Source organism: Arachis hypogaea, chromosome 14 (assembly GCF_003086295.3).
Source record: "Arachis hypogaea cultivar Tifrunner chromosome 14, arahy.Tifrunner.gnm2.J5K5, whole genome shotgun sequence".
NCBI lineage: Eukaryota > Viridiplantae > Streptophyta > Magnoliopsida > Fabales > Fabaceae > Arachis > Arachis hypogaea.
Window position 1 is genome coordinate 21,417,782 of NC_092049.1, and position 17,253 is coordinate 21,435,034.

The window sequence follows — 17,253 nt, forward strand, 5'->3', positions numbered from 1 at the left end:
ACCGCACAGAAGCCGCTAGAGCAAGGGAACTCGCCTTTTCGTTCTCCAGATCCTTCTCCAACTTGGCTACATTTACCTCAAGCTCTTCCTTCAGGCCCTTCATTCGGTCGAACTCCTGTTTAGCCTCCTCTATAAACTCCTTGGTGGCATAGAGAGGAAGATTCTGAGCAGTTCGGTACAGAGCAGCCCCCATATATGCCATTTTAACACTATTTCGGGTCATAAAATTCAGATGGCAAAGGATTGACACATCATCCATGGGGAGGGTACCGTAGGGACCGATTTGCTGATCTATGAATTCGATTGCATTAAAATCAGGGGCGTCAAGGTTAAAGGCCTCAATCGTTTTCTGTTTCTTATTGGGAGGAGCACCAGAAACAATGGCAGAAGTCTATGGAGGATCAGTCAGACGAATTCGAGGAGTGGGGATCACCTTCCTTGGCCCAGGAGAACTTGGCACGGGCGGCTTCACAGGAACTTGAGAAGATCCCTCTCCGGCCGCCTTGGTCGAGATGTTTTGAGCAGCAGCAGCCTTCTTCGCCTTCTTGTAGGCCTCAATAGAATCATTGTTTTTCGACATCTCTGAAAATACAGAATCAACCGTAAATGACGAGTTACAACATAGGAGAAGAAAATCTCAGAAACAAGTATAAAAATAAGTCAGACAGTACCCAAAGCAGTTCGAACCAAAGATGGATCACTCAAGAATCTTTTTGTGTCCAGATGGGGTGGTTCCCCCCACAAATCTTCAAGAACAACTACAAAAGCCCGCTCAACCTCATTAAGTATCTCCCATGTATAACGTGGCACTCTCACATTCTTTTGCCACTCTAGAGGAAAAGCAGGCTCGTCATTCTCATCAAGAAAAAGGGGCCGGACCCCCTCAACAGCACGGACTCGGAAGAAATAATTCTTAAAATCTTTAAAAGACTCATCATACATGGCAAAAACTTTATGCCCCTGGGCCAATCTAAAAGAAACCCAGGAAGCTTTCTTTTTGGAAGAACCTCCGGGCTTGGCCGAGACAAAAAGATAGAGGAAAAGAGTTTCAAAAGGTGTTACGCCTAACTCTTGGCAAAGCAATTGAAATATTTTGATAAAACCCCAGGAATTCGGATGAAGCTGGGATGGAGCAATATTACATGACCACAACAAGTCAGTCTCGAAAGCAGTAAAAGGAAAAGTAACGTCCAACTGGCTGAAGAAATATTCATAAGCGTAAAAGAAGGGACGCTCCCCTTCGACGAAAGTAGGAAAACAAGCCCTTTCATCAGAGTCAGGAGCTACAAGCTCATAATCCCTCTCCCGAGAACTGCTACCACAAATCCTATGACGTTTCCTCAGCTCTACACAAAATTCAGCATCCACGACAGAGACACACATTAAGACAAGGGAGTCCAGCCAATCGGACATCCCCTTGAGAACTTTAGAAGACACCTCTACAACGTTATTGCGAGAAGACATGAGGCCAACTAATCCTACAATAAGAAAAGAAGATTGGATTACTAAAAAACATCTCGGACGAGGGGCAAAACAACTCGACAGACGAACAAACAAGAAAAGGAAAACCCCAATACTCAAACCAAGGTCCTGGGGCATCCTTTGGAGGCAGTAACAAAGCAAGGTTTCAGGAAAAAGCTACAGCTTACGTCCCAACATTTCTCAAACAAGAAAATAAGATCTCAAATAGCAAACATTTCAAAGAAGAAAAACACAAAGTCATCAAAACCACTATCTTCCTACAGTCTATCAGCAAGGAGCATTGTCAACATCAAAAATGCCAAGCAGAAAATCATCAAAGACACAACCTTTTTCAGAATCAAGAAAAAACCATCATCGAAGGCGCAAGCAGAAACGTTGATAACATGCAAAGGCCCTAAAAGCATCAAGCAACAGGAAAAGCGAAAAAGCTCATGCAAAAGACAAAGAAACTCCAGAACACACAGCGATCAGGCACGGCAAAAGACAGAAAGATCCAAACTTTCTCCAAGCAAAAATCAAAACTTTCTCAAAACAGACACAAAAAGTGACGTAGAAAGAGAAAGGAAGAAGAACCAAACCTGAGAAAATGGGAGAAAGCCGCAAAGGAAAGCAGAAAAGCGGAAGCGACAGGCGAAAGAGCCACCCCTCGAACTCTAAGCAAGAAACAGAAAGCGAGAGAGTAAAGGGAGAAGTTACGAAGAAGAGCGAAGAAGAGAAACCGTTTTTGATTGAGAAATTCAAAATAAAAAGCTAAGGGAAAACGGGGCAATTAATACCAATTAATGAAGGTATTAAACCCTCGCACGTTCCCAAGAACAAGGCGCTGGTATAAAAGCGCGTGCTTTTAGAGGAAAACGTTCTACATTCAAAAGATTCTACAAAAGGAAGAAATCAACAAAATGCTTGAACTCGGTTTCACTAAAGAAGGACCGAAGTCAAAGGACTCGACCTCAAAAAAGAAGACCGAGCTCAAGCAGGGACACTGTTCATACCCTGGGTCGAGCTATCCGACCCGGGATGATTGGCGACAAAGCGACCGACCTCTTCAGGTCAGACTATCCGACCTCTTCTTCTAAAGAGCTCGGCCAATCGACAGGAAAGCCCAATAAAGGGCCCAAATAGAGGAACACGACCCAAATCCACAGGCAGTCCGAGCCTACAGAGATAAGGGCGGTTCCCTTGAAAATAAGCTGACCTCACCCAAAGATAAGATAAGATAAGATAAGATAACTAACTTATCTTATCTAAAAAGGTCACTCCAAACCATTATAAATACACTGGAGCACCCAGGTATAACTCATACTCTGATTCTACTAAAAACCTGCTTAATACCCGTACTAACTTAAGCATCGGAGTCTCTTGCAGGTACCCCCCACCCTCCAGTGACCAAGGATCAGAAGTGCAGCTAGTCCAACAAGTCGGACACAACAGCTCCGGCCGCCACCAGCCAGCCGAACACGTCATCTCCGACCAGTACAAAAGATCTCATCCGAGATCGGCCTACAGTTTCAGGTAACCCTCGGAACAGTAATTATATCCTTTATTTAAATGATATGAATAAAAACTTATTGACAACACAAAAAATTGTTAGCAATAAAAAGGTAATTTAAATATAAATCTCATAAAATCTCTCAATTTAGAGAAACCTAAAAATGAAGAGTTTGTAAAATTTTGGAGGGTTAACACAAATTCATAAACCCTTGCTTTTCAAATAATAAAACTTAGGAATGAGATTAACGAACCCTCTAAAGCCTTTTATTTTCTCTCCTCCAAAATCTTTTACAATCAAACTCATGAATACATCATAAATGAAAATGACATTATTAATTTGAAAGTGGAAATATGCACTCTAAAACAAATAGTTTCAATGATGTCTCCTCTACAGTCTTATATTTGAAGTTGACACCAAAATATATAATAATGAGTTTAAATATTATTTTTCATAATTTGGTGATAATTGAAGAAAAATACCGATAATTTTTTTCTTCCCATATGTTTCACTTTTTTGTCTTTTTTAGGCATGTTATCATCCAATTGACTTATAATGCTTGAGATTTCAAATCAATTAAGAGTAAATAACTATTTTGATAACGAAAAATTCTAATTTTGACAAAATAAATTTTAATATTTGTTTTTGGCAAAATAAATTTTTAAATATCAAATCTATTTGATGAAATAGTAATTTAAGTGTAGTTTTATGAAAATAGATTAAGTAAAGAAAGATTAAGAAGAGAGTTTAAGGATAGATAAATTTATGAGGAAACACTTTTATTAATAGCAAATAAGCAACATAAGAACTAAAAATATAAAATAGTGGTAGAAAATAAGTGTTGAAATTTTTATTAATGTCGAGAATGAAAGAACTCTTTTAAAATGGACAAGGGTTAATTAAATTTGCTATCATGTGTTCTAGTGGAATATGCAAATACTATTTTTTTTTTTTTTGAATTTTTTTGTTTGAATTTAATGAACAAAATGCAGAACAATGAGAAGAATTGGAAGAGAGAAAATGATAGAAATGATCTCTCAAATTTTAGAAAAAGAGAAGTGGGTTGAAGTCCTTTTATAGTCTCAAGCCATTTTAAAAAGAAATATATTGTCTAATAATTATAATGTCATATTCCGTCTACTTTCTTTTTTTTTATCCAAAGGCTTCTTATTACTAAATAGGATAATTGGTAGAAGGTGTTTTTGGATGTTCTCATTATTTTAAGTCATTAACTAAAAATAGGTATAAAAAGAAAGTTGATCTCCATAAATTAAGATAGCAATTCTATGTATTCTAACAATGGTCTATATATTCCTTATAAAGAGGTATCTGACTAAAAGAGTGCTCATGACATGTAAGTATGTAACATTAATAAAGGAATATCTAGTTTAGTTTATTTTTAACTAGATATACTCTTTAACTAGATACACTCTCTACATTTTAAATCTAACTAATTCACTCCTACTAATTTAATTTTTATTTAAAGACAACTTTATTTTTTTTATCATATTTTAGATCATCTTAAAATTATTATTTATAATAACAAAATTGTATTTTTAGTGTACAATCAGATAACCTAAATATTTAGAATAATATGTTAATAATTAGTCTATTTTATCCAACAGAAAATAATATTTAAAAGTTCATTTTATTAAAATTAAAAATTGAGATTTATTTTAATCTAATCATAATTTTTTAAATACCAAAATGACTAATTATTCATGAATTAATTTAGGAAACTATAGTCCTTCATTCATGATTTAAATGAAAAAGATAAAGGAAAAAAAAAATGAAATGGTACTCCGTTCCATGTCTCCATCACGTAACTAACATAGCTTGGAATCTAATGTTATATATATTGACAATTTGACACTTTTTTTTCCTCCACTCCTTTTTTACTTTTGTATGTGTGTGTGGTGTATATATAATATACGTTCTTTGAAGCAAATACAAGATGATATGGATTGCCTTCGAGAAAATCTACCAAAACTTGGCAGATAGATAGACTCCTTTCCCAATCGATCCTATATCACTGTCTTCACACTTCATAGAAGAAAGAAATTTTGCTGGAAGTATCTTCAAACACTACAAAAGAAAAAAAAGAAAACAATGAGTATCATTAGAATTATCGTTAGAAAAACAAATAAAATCCAATGATAAATTAATTATCGACGAATTTATTGTCGAAAGGAATTTAATAGTATAAATTTTGTCGGTAATTAGTTATTGTCAGATTTTTTCGTCTAACAGAAATTACAATCGAATTCTGCAACGGATTATCTACCTGAAAAATTATTTGGTTATCGGCAGATTTTTCTAACGATAATATTAGCGCCACAATATCTTGTTTCCCGCATTATTACCGTCGGATTATGCCCTTAGTAAATCTGACAGTAATATCAATTTTTTTAAAAAGATATTGTGACGCAATTTTTTTTAAAAAAAATTCTTTTTTAATTTTAATTTATTTTTCACACAATTGGTGGTCAAATTATAAATAATAGAAATCAATTATGTAATATTAAAATATCAAATGTTCAAATAAATTAAAAGTTAAATAAATTAAATAAATACAATAAAACATTAAAACAAAGCTCTAATCACTAAAGATCCTGGTAGTCATTGTCGTTGTCATAAAACAGTGAAACGCAGTGATGTCTGTGTCCCACTAGCAGCACTACTGCCACCAGCAATACCGCTGCCACCAGCGGGGCCATTACCAACAACGCGCATCTGAGCTCAGTACACTGTCATCTGCTGCTCCATCTGCTGAAGTCGCTCCAGTTACTCCTTCCACTCTAGCCTAAGGTCATCCGTGTTCCTCACGCGTGTGAGGATCTTCTGATACCTCTCCCGAGTCTCGATCAGCTCCTAAGCCTATTCATGAAAGCTCCGGGTGAACTCCTGCACCTGCAGCCTTAAATCAATACCTTCCTCGGGATCGACAGCTCAACTGGGGCAAAGGAGGACGATGGCCTCAACGTGGAGGTGCGAAGGTTGCTAGCAAATAATGACCCTAGCTCGTATACGTGGTTCATGTACAGCGCTGAGGCGGTCTTACACCAAACCACATTGGGATCGACGACCGAAGCAGCAAAGCCACTGGCGTTCTCTCCACTTTGCTGAGATTGCTGAGTTGTGGCCTCTAGTCTCTACGTGTAGGACTGCTGTGTAACACATGTTATTATGATTAGGACGACAGTTGTACAGCTAATTAAAAATTTTATATCACAAGATTAGACGTTTACTCACATAATGATCTGTAGATCGCTAATCAGCGAACCTCTCTTTGCTTTCCTTCAAAGTGTGGGTGTATTTGAAGGTCTATGCCATTGTCTCATCACGATCCAACGACTTCGATTACACATGTTGCATTGAAACAATATGTTAGGATGCCTACTAATGATATGTCAAAGAATATGACTAAGTTAATAACAAAATTAGAGAAGCTACATACTAGCCTGACCTTAGTCTTCATGAAGATCGCTGAGCCGCCGGTATACTTGGATGACCTGGCCGATGCCTTGTTAGTCTCCCAGTGAACTTACAGAGCTTTCTTGATTTTTTGGCGGAGCCAAGGAGTGTGATGGTCACACCTCTCACGTAGATCCTCCAGCATCTGTTACAGCCGCCTACCCATTCGATGGTCATATATCTTCCTTATGAGGGCATTGTGCTCCTTGTCCCATATAAAGTTCAACTGCACAAAGAAACTTTAAAATTAGTTAATCAAAATATATCAGATTAAATAAAATAGAAGATATAAACTAGCTAAGAAGGTTTGACTATATTAAGTTTTTACCGCCCACTTCTAAAACCATCGCTCTCTTGTCTCAGAGGGGATCTTCTTATAGCTCGGCCATGGATGGTCGTACATCATCTTGATGACGTTAGTCATCTCCTGAGTACATACATTGTTGTTTGGCGCAAACCTATCAACAATTCACAAACAAACCAATATGGCAATATAAATTAAAACTTCAGAAGCAAATAACCATAATATATAGAGAATTTTTTAGAAATTTTAGCAGAGTTTTATCTATAACTGGAATGCGCCACAAACTCTATCCATCAACAATTAACTTAAATAGCACCAATTTTCAACAATCAATGAACAACAGTCAATAATCAAGAAGCAACATCCATAAATACACTAAACTCACTAAACTAGAATCAAGAATTAATCAATAATTAGGATATATCAAACACTTTGAGCAATTCAAACCTACAACCCTAAATCTACTAAAACCAGAATCAACTATCAAGAGTCACTAATCACGATATATGAAACACTTTCAACAGTTTAAACTTACAACCCTAAATTCACTAAAACTAGAATCAATAATCAAGAATCACTAAGCACGAGTTATCAAACACTTTCAGCATATAAAAGACTTAAAACAGTACTTACGTTGTTCTGCTATCAGGCCAAATCATCATCCGTACAATGGAAGGTGGTGGAGAGGCATCGGCTGGCTGGCTTCCGTGAAAGGATTTCGACGTCACGGTATCCGTTGCTGGAGGCGGCGTCGCTGAGATAGTGGGCTACTGAGCAGATGAAGGCGGCGTCGTCACCATAGATGCAGGGACGTAGTTGGGGTTAGGGACCATGATAAACAGCTGTGACGTCACCGAGGTAGTCAGAGTAGAAGGAGAGGATCCAGAATTCCCAAGGGTATCGGCAGAAACTCTTCCTCTACCACGACCACGACCACTAGGCTAATCCGCAACACCTCTACCCGTCGTCATGTCTGCAAAGAGCATACTAATTAAAAATATGCTAAACATATTCACAATATCATTCAAAATAATTAATCAAAATAAACTACATTAAACTTAGTTAAAAAAATACATTATCCATTGAAATCAAATAAAATAAAAAAAGGTAAGTGCACATTCCAACAACACAAACATTTAGCAATATATAGTACTACATGTATAATTTGTCCGTATGCAAATAAAAAGTATCCATAAGTCATTTAAAATGATCTCATATTTGATCTTTTTAATTTACTGTCATTTTCACGCTTAAAACATATTGAAAATTAATGTGACTTATTATTAGAGTCTTTAATCAAAACCAAACAAAGAGAACAAATCAACAATAATTAACACAAATCAACAATAATCAGAAATTCAAAATAAGAAATCAACCTTATAAATTATAATAACTAGTTCAGAACAAATCAACAATAATCAAAACATGTTTTAATTAGAATCGGAACAAATCAGAACTAAATAAGGAACACAAATCAGAACATGTTCTAATTAAAATTGAAACTAAATAAGTTCAGTATCCTAAATTCAGAATTTTTCACTACAAGAAAAACGCTGAGAACATTCAAATTTACCATCAAATTTAGCGGCGATGACTACAGTTGGATTTAGCGTCAGATTAGCGACGGGTTTGATGAGAAATTTGTCATATTAAATAATTACCGGTGGATAGTCGCTTCTGACGGTAAAATTGCCTGTAATTTTTTGTGGAAAACCACAACAAATAGGCGCTAAACTTTAGTGTCGGAGTTATCGTCGGAAGAATCCAATGGTAGACACGTTTAATAGAACGCTGTGTTTTGGAGATCCGAACCAAATTACCGTTGGAAATATCCGCCAGTAAATACGACGGTAACCGTGCCCTAAATTGAAACCGTGAACCTCCTCCCCCCTTCATTTTGAATTTAGTCTCTCTCTCTCTCTCTCTCTCTCTCTCTCTCTCTCTCTCTCTCTCTCTCTCTCTCTCTCTAACTTCTCACCTTTGTCTCTCTCTCTCTCTCTCTCTCTCTCTTTCCTCTCACCCTCTCACTCTCTCTCTAACCTTCTTATCTCTCCTCTTTGTCAACTTCCTCTGCCACTGTCGCTTTCGCAAATGCCTCCGACGCTACCACTGCTGCTAAACGTACATGCTGCCTCTGCTGCAACGCCCCTGCCAAATCTATTTTTGCCGCCACTGCTCCTCCACCCTTCTTCAAGGTTTTTTGTTTGAACTCTAGTTATTTCAAATTTTGTTATATCAAGTTAATTAATTAGTTAGTTTAATTTTCTATTTTAGTAGATATAGGTGGTTAGGATAGGTTGGAGTGGTTAGATTAGATTCTGAGATTATCGAAAAATATTAGATTATTAAGTTGTTTGCTGATTTTTGCTACTGAAATTGTTAAAAAAAATGCTTGACTGTATTAATAATGATTGAGTTGTTTGTATATTACCTTAATAATGATTGAAAAAATCAACCAGTTAAGAAGGGTTGATGAATATTTGGTTTGGATGAAACCTTGAAGGGTGGAGAAATCTGAATTTTAGGGGAGACTCTGTCAAAATTTTTATAAGATTTTAAGTGAAATCGAAAAAATTTAAAATTATATTTTCAAAATTATTATAATTAGTTGTTGGGTTGTAGTATTTTTGTGTAATTGTTAATTTTTTGAATAATTATTTTTATCTTAGTTTATATTTTTTATTTTGTTAAGTTGGTGTTATGATAAATATTTATAGCATTTACAAGGGAACTATATATATATAGATATTCATTTTGGTTCTTATGAAAGAAAATTTTCTCTTTGCAATGTGTTTTATTGCTCTATAGGCACTTGTTAGTTTGCTAAACTAACCAAAACACTTATTCATTCTAATTTAATTATTTTGAAACTAAAACACTATGTAATTTTCCTTTTTTTAAATTTACTAAACTAAAACACTTTTAGAATTATTTGTTATTTCTTGAGTTTATTCTTATGTTATTATTTATTAGTATTTGTTATATTATTAATATGTTACTAATATATTCGCTGTACAGATATGAAGATAGGTAGTAGAGGTAGATCGAGTGGGCACGTGGTCGTGGTAGAGGACAGGCTTTCACCGAATCCCCCAGGGCTGCCCAGTCATCGCCCTCTATCCTGGTTGCCCCAACTACCCCGTCAACCCCTATGACGTCACAGGTGGGTCCATCGGACCAACAATTCATCATAGTCCCAAACCTAAATAGGGTGCCTCCTTCTGCTACGCCCCCTGCAGATGCAGGGATGACATTGACAGAGCTCGTAGTGGGTGATTCCTCTAATTTCCCCGAGCAGAATGCTCTCCACCACTGCCCGTCATCCAACTGAGGATTTGGCCCGTTGGCATACAGTCGTGAGTTCAATTTTTTAATATCAAGTTTGTTTATCTTATGTGTTTGTTAATGGGAGGTTTTTCCTCTGACAGGTTTGCACCAAACCCCAATGCTTGTACACAGGCAGGGACGGACCCAGTAGCAAAGAAGAGGGGGCACTTGCCCCCACAGTGTTTTAATTTTTTTTTTTTTAAAATATAGTTATATATAATATGCCCCACTTCAAATTTTAAATGACCGCACTATAAATAAATTAAACTCAATTAGCTAAAGTTTTAAATTCACTTTTTTTATTTCTCTATCATTTTGATTATTATTTAACCTAATCAAATTTAATTCTTGTGTCGTCACTCCTTTATTCCCTTAAGCCCTCTTTTTATTTTTATATTTTCAACTTTTTTTTATTCCTTATCTAGTGGTCATCTTTTCTTCATCAAAAAATAAATTTTAAATTTTTTATGTTTTTTATATAGTTTTCCATGACCTTATGTATCTTTCAATTTAATTGTTTCTCTTTTTGATATTTTCAATTGCAAATTTTAATTCAAACAACTGTAGTTTAGGTATTAATCTAATATTTTATTTTCTTCGTGACTTTATATATTTTATTTTATTTTCGATTTATTCATTTTTATTACTTATTTTTTATCTTTTGTTCTATTATATGTACCTATGTTGCGTATAAAATTTTAAAATAAATTGATTAATTTACTAATTTAGAATATATTTTTTATTTTTAGAAATAGTAATAAAAAAATATTTTAATTACAATACATAATTAAACAGATGTATAAAATCTTTCATCTAACATTATATCAAAATTAAATTAAAAAATATATAACAAATTTAATTATTTTAAAAAGAAAGAAAGAAAAAATTGTGAATTATGTTTCTGTTATTTTATATAAACATACTTTTCGTATACAGATTTAATTTTTTTAGTATTTATATATAATTCTAGTTTCAAATTATAAATATTAGTGTATCATTAGGCGCTAATATACTAATTAATTCAGTCTTTTATTATTAAATGTGTATAAAAAATTAGTTAGGATAATAAGGTATTTATAATTTAATTAAAATATTTTAAGTTCAAGTTTTAGAAATAAAAAATATTTTTTTATAAATTATATATAATGAATAGTATTTTAAGAATGAAAGTGTTCACTAACTCTTTAATTTTTATATCTCTATATAATTAATAATATTTAATAAAATTTATTTTAGTATATATATATTTTTGCCCCCACTCCTAAAATTTTCTGGGTCCGTCACTGTACACAGGAGATATTAAAGGTCATTAAGTCCATGTACGACCACTCGTGACCGACCTAACGCAGATCCCGACTAAAACCAGAGAGCGTTAGTTTTTAGAAGTGGGTAGTAAGAACCCAATTTCGTTTGAATTAATTAACTGTATATGAACTGTATTTTATTCTGACTAACAAATCTTGGTGAATACTTTGTGCAGTTGAAATTCATATGGGATGTAGAACACAATGTCATGATCAAGAAGATTTATGACCACCGGATAGCCAAACGACTTCAGCAAATGATGAGCAACGTTCATCAAGGAAAAGACTACCTGACATCGTGAATCCGTCCAAACATCAATGGTGAATTGGAGGCCTATATTAGAGATAATGACGGGTTCAAGCATCACCGTCTGACGAACGTTGCTAATAGGGCTTTGCCCAAGTCATTGGATCGTGAGGAGACACTAGCGGAGACCTTCAATTATACCCATACTTTGAAGATAAACATTGAGAGATTTGCTGACGAGCGGTTTGTGGCCCATTATATGAGTTTAAATTAATCCTAAGTTTCAACTTTATTTGGTTTAAAGTCAATTATTTAACTATTATCCTAATCACAACTAATGTGTGTGAAGCAGGAGGAGTACACGCAGAGCTTGAAGGCTGTGACTTAGCAATCTCAGCCACCTAGTGGGACTGACAAAGCCAGCTCTGAGACCTCAGTGGTAGATCTTGATAGGATTTGGCGCGAAACTGCCTCTGAACCCCACAAGAATCGCCGCTTCGAATTAGAGTCGTTCTTTGCCAGTGACCTCTGCTCCTCCACGTTGGCGGCTTTCTCTGCCTTTACGTTTGCCACCAACCCTGCTGATCCCCAGGAAGTTTTCAACATGAGGGAGGAGGTGCAGAAGCTAACATAGGAGCTTTACCAGTAGGTGGAGCAGTTTGAGCAGAGGTATCGAGAGATTCTTGCACGTGTTGCTGTCAACTCAGACCTGACGGAGAAGCTCGTTTGGTTGCGACAGCAGATGGAGGAGTATAGTCAGCAGATGTGCGCTAGAGGCAGTAGCGCTGCTGGTTCCAACGGCGACGCTACTGGTTCCAACAGCGACGCTGCTAGTAGGGCACCGACGGCAGCACCTCCTCCGCTGCCTCAGCAGGGGAACCACGACGCCGATGACAATGATAACAATGAAGATTACCGGGATGTATAGGGTTTAGGGTTTTACTCATTTTCGTTTGTCTACTTTATTGTACTCTAAATTTGTGACATTTTATTTCATTCAAACTATTTATTTTTAAATAAAATAATTTCTTGATTTCTGGCAACGCTAAATTTTTGCTAACAATTTTGTTAACAAGAGTCTACGAATTATGTCTTAATTGTGCTAAAAAAAATTTAAAATAAAATTAACATTACCATACGATTTACCATCGGATAAATTCGACGGTAAATTGACACCTAAACACGTGAAACGGCACCAAAGTTACCGCCGGATATATCCGACGGTAACCATCAACACAATCTCACCAAATCTATTGAAAATACTGACAGAAAATCCACTGGTAATTAGCATCGGACAAAATAAATCCACCGGTAAGTAGTTTCTAGAAACATTTATACTAACAATGCAAGGATAGATGGCGGTAAATCCGATAGTAATCTATTTAGCGGTGGATTTATTTTATTAATCCGACGCTAATCAGCATTTTTCTTGTAGTGTTAGAAAATCCTAAGTTCGTAACTAAATAAGGAACAGAAATCAGAATATGTTTTAATTAAAATTGAAACTAAACAAGTTTAGTACCCTAAGTTCAAAATTTTAGAAAACTCTAAGTTCAAAATAAGTTCAATGCCCTAAATTCAGAACTAAATAAGGAATACAAATCAGAACATGTTCTAGTTAAAATTGAAACTAAACAAGTTCAGTATCTTAAGTTCAGAATTTTAGAAAATCCTAAGTTCAAAATAAGTTCAGTACCCTAAATTCATAACTAAATAATCAACAATAATCAGAAGTCTTAAAATAGCAAATAAATCTTATAAATTATATCAACAAATTAGAATTTCAGAAAACCCTATGTTCAAAAATATTACCTGATGATGAGCACCAAAGCTGAGAAGAAGAAGCGGCGTAGACGGTAGCAGTGTAGGCAGCGACAGCAGCAGTGGCGAAGATGGCGGCAGAAGCAACGGCGTAGACGGCGGCAAAAGCAACAGTGTTGGCAGCGGCGACAGCAATGGTAGCAGCTTGTTCAGAATTCGGCAACTACAATGGTGACGGCGAAAACAACGAGGAGTGGCTCCTGGAAAGAGGGGCTGCCAAGGAGATGAGAGGGGTAGAGAGAGAGTGGGAGGCGAGAAGGTTAGAGAGAGACAAATTCGAATGAGTAAAAAGAAGGTTCGCGCTTCAAATTTATGGCACAATTACCATCGGAAAATCCAACAGTAACGCATTGTGGGTCACCAAAATGAAGCGTTTCACTAAGTGGGTTTACCGTCGAATTTTTCCGCCAGTAAATTTGACCCTAGAGGATGCGCCAATTTTTTTTGTTTTTCCTCCGATTATTACCGGCGGCTTTACTATCGAAATCGTAAATCCGCCGGAAATAATTTGACCTGACATATTTGACGCTTAACCCATCAGTAAATCTGTCGGTAAAGTGCAATTTCTCTGTGATGCTAAATTCGATGATACTCAGCATTTTTTTTGTAGTGTAAGCTGGGCCATGCAAATTGGATATCCAATTATCAAATCATTAATAGAAGTATTGTCTCTTAAATTTGTTGATGACAAAAATAACATTAAAATGTTTTAAAATGTGATAAAAAAAAATAATCAAAACCTACCATTCTTTTTATAAGTAGTAAATAATTTTTGTATTTGACAAATAATTTGTATATTTATCTAAACTTTTGTAGAATTATTTGAATAACTATTGAGCAAATTTATATAAAAAATAAGACTAAAATCCGATCTTTGTATATTTTTATTTTAAAAAATAATTTTGGTCATTCATAAATAGTTACAAAAAAATTTCATTTGGCCTAAAATTTTTAAATTTTAAAGATAAAATATCTCATTCTTTTAATAATACGTACAAAATTTTACATTAAAATATGATTTCTAAAGCCTTTTAAGAATATATATATATATATAACAGTTAGATACTTTTGTTGTGTTTAAAAAATTGAGTAAATTTCTGTCGTTAACAAATTTAAAAGATACTTTTCTTATTAATTTAATAATTCACAGTCATTTTTGATAATTCGAGTTCAAAATGGAAATATTGTGTAAATTATTATAGTGGTAATTGAAAGTTCATACTGCTGATAAAATATTATCTTAAAACTTAAGCTCTTAAATTATTTAAAATATGACAAAAATATCATATTGTTATCATTAGCAAATAATTTTTGTATTTAGCAAGCAATTTGTGTATCTAATTCGAATTTTTGTGGAACATTTAGATAACTAGTTAAAACGTGCAGACAAAAAATTAGAACAAAATTCAATTTGCAAATTTTTTTATTTTTTCAAAAAAGATTCATTCATTAAAAAAATTCACTTATCATAAAATCATTAATATTTAATAATAAAAAACCTCATTTTTTAAAAAGTATTTGAAAGAAATCGCATCCAAATCGAATTTTTTTAAATAAATATATGAATTAGGAAAATAAATATTTATGAGTATTTTTATCGAAAAGTATCACATCACTTATTTTTTCTATACTGTAAACGAGATACGTGATGCAGAAGTCTATATATGTATCTTGTCTAAAGAGAGGATCTTAACCCTTTGACTTCTCTTTTTTGGCCTTATCTCCCACTTTTAACCCTTTCTAATCATATTTCTGAGTTACTGAAAGAATATGGCATACACTGATAACTACAATGGAGACATTAACATACTCAACATGACTTGACACATTGTAGGGGTAGAGAATTTTGAGGTTGGTGTTGTTTTTTATTTTATGTCTATGTTAAAGCATAGATGTAATTCTCTAATTAGGGTAGTTTTACGTAGGTAGTATGCAGTATATGTTAGGATCAGTTTAAATGTTAGGATATGATATTTAGGTACAAGTTAAATTGGATGTTATTGATTTAGTTATTAATTATAGTTTTTAACTAAGGTTAGGATTTGTTTAAATGCTAGGATATGATGTTAGGTTTAAATGCTAGTATGCTAAGTTATTGTTAAGTATATATTTGTGAATTTAGTTATTAGTTCACTACAAGAAAAAGCAATATTTGTAACAAAAAAAATTATTACAAAAAATAAAATTTTGAAACAAATGGATTTTGTAACAAAAAAAGGGGCTGTTGCAGTATGTCCCGTTATAAAAAGTTTTTGTAACGAAAAATAGAACTGTTACAATTCAAAGTAATATTTTATAACAAATTTTTCTGATGCAGAAAACCAAAAGTTGTTATAAAAGTGATAACAAATTTTGATCTTCAAAATATTTTTGGTGACAATATATTTTTTCCTATCATAAAATTTTATTACAAAATATAAGTTGATTTTGTAACATTTTTTCTTTAGTTACAAAACACTATTTATTTTGTAATAATTTTTTAATACAAATTACACACATAATTTGTCAAATTATTTTTTTAATTAATTAATATATTAACTAATTTACTCACCAAATCAACATATATATATATATATATATATATATATAAAATAACATAAATAGTTCAAATATCTTTCATTTAACTAAGATTGTTTTATAAATCTTCAACATATAAACTTGTACAAACTAACAAGACACATTAAAGAACCCTAATGTAGATACATTCATACATAGGACAAGAAAAACAAAGAATTATAAATCTCCAAAATATAATAAGTACCACACACCATCATGTTCATACAAGTTCCATCATGTATGAACAAGGAATTACAAACTCCATCATGTTCATCCAACTCCTTTCTCATGGAAAAACTTCTAATAAGTACCACACAAGTGTCACACACCTGAAAAGATCACCAACCAAAAAACACTAGCTTAAATTCAAATCAAATCAATAATGTTTCAAAGTACAACCCTACTTCTCAAAATTTTTAAAAATTCACATGGTTCTTCTTATGTTCCAAACTCTAGTGAGGATGCTCTATGGGTCACATTCTTACACTAGATTTGGTTCCAACTCAATCAGGTTAATATAAAACCTTATAGGAACTTCACAAGTTGCTACTACAATAGGGTGCCACAATAAAAAGACTAGAAAGTGCAATCACTTAGTAAATTCATATAAAAATGATCATATAACTAAGGTAGTGTTTGGTAGAGAGATAGAGACGAAAAGACTGAGACTGAGACTGAGAGACAGATACTAAGAGACAGATATTGAAATAAATCTTAGTATTTCGTTTGGTGCAAAGTGAGATACAGAAATTGAAACAAGAATAAAATTCTAATTTAATTTGTACAAAGAGTAAAATTGGAATTAATTAATTGAAATGAAGGTATTTTAGGTATAAAATGTTATTAAAGTTTCAATGTCTATCTCTAAAAATTTTAGTCCCCTGTGTCCCTACTTTTTAGAGGTACTGAAATACTGAAATTTTGGAGACAAAGACAAAAATTTTAGTACTAGTCTCTAAACTAACAAACATGATACTGACTCTCAGTCTCCCAGTCTCTGTCTCAGTACCTCACAACAAACGCTACCTAAAAGTTTATGGTGAACTACTAGGGTTTTTAACTTCATACTACAATTAAAACAAGAATGTACAAATTTATTAATTTTTACATAATTTTTGCCCAAAAAACTTATTTCAAAAATCATACAATTTTATCTATTGAACAAAATGACTTGAAACTTCACAAGGGACAACTAGGCTCATAAACCAAACTACTCAAATTGGTTCCAAGTGAAAAGCAATTGCGGTTT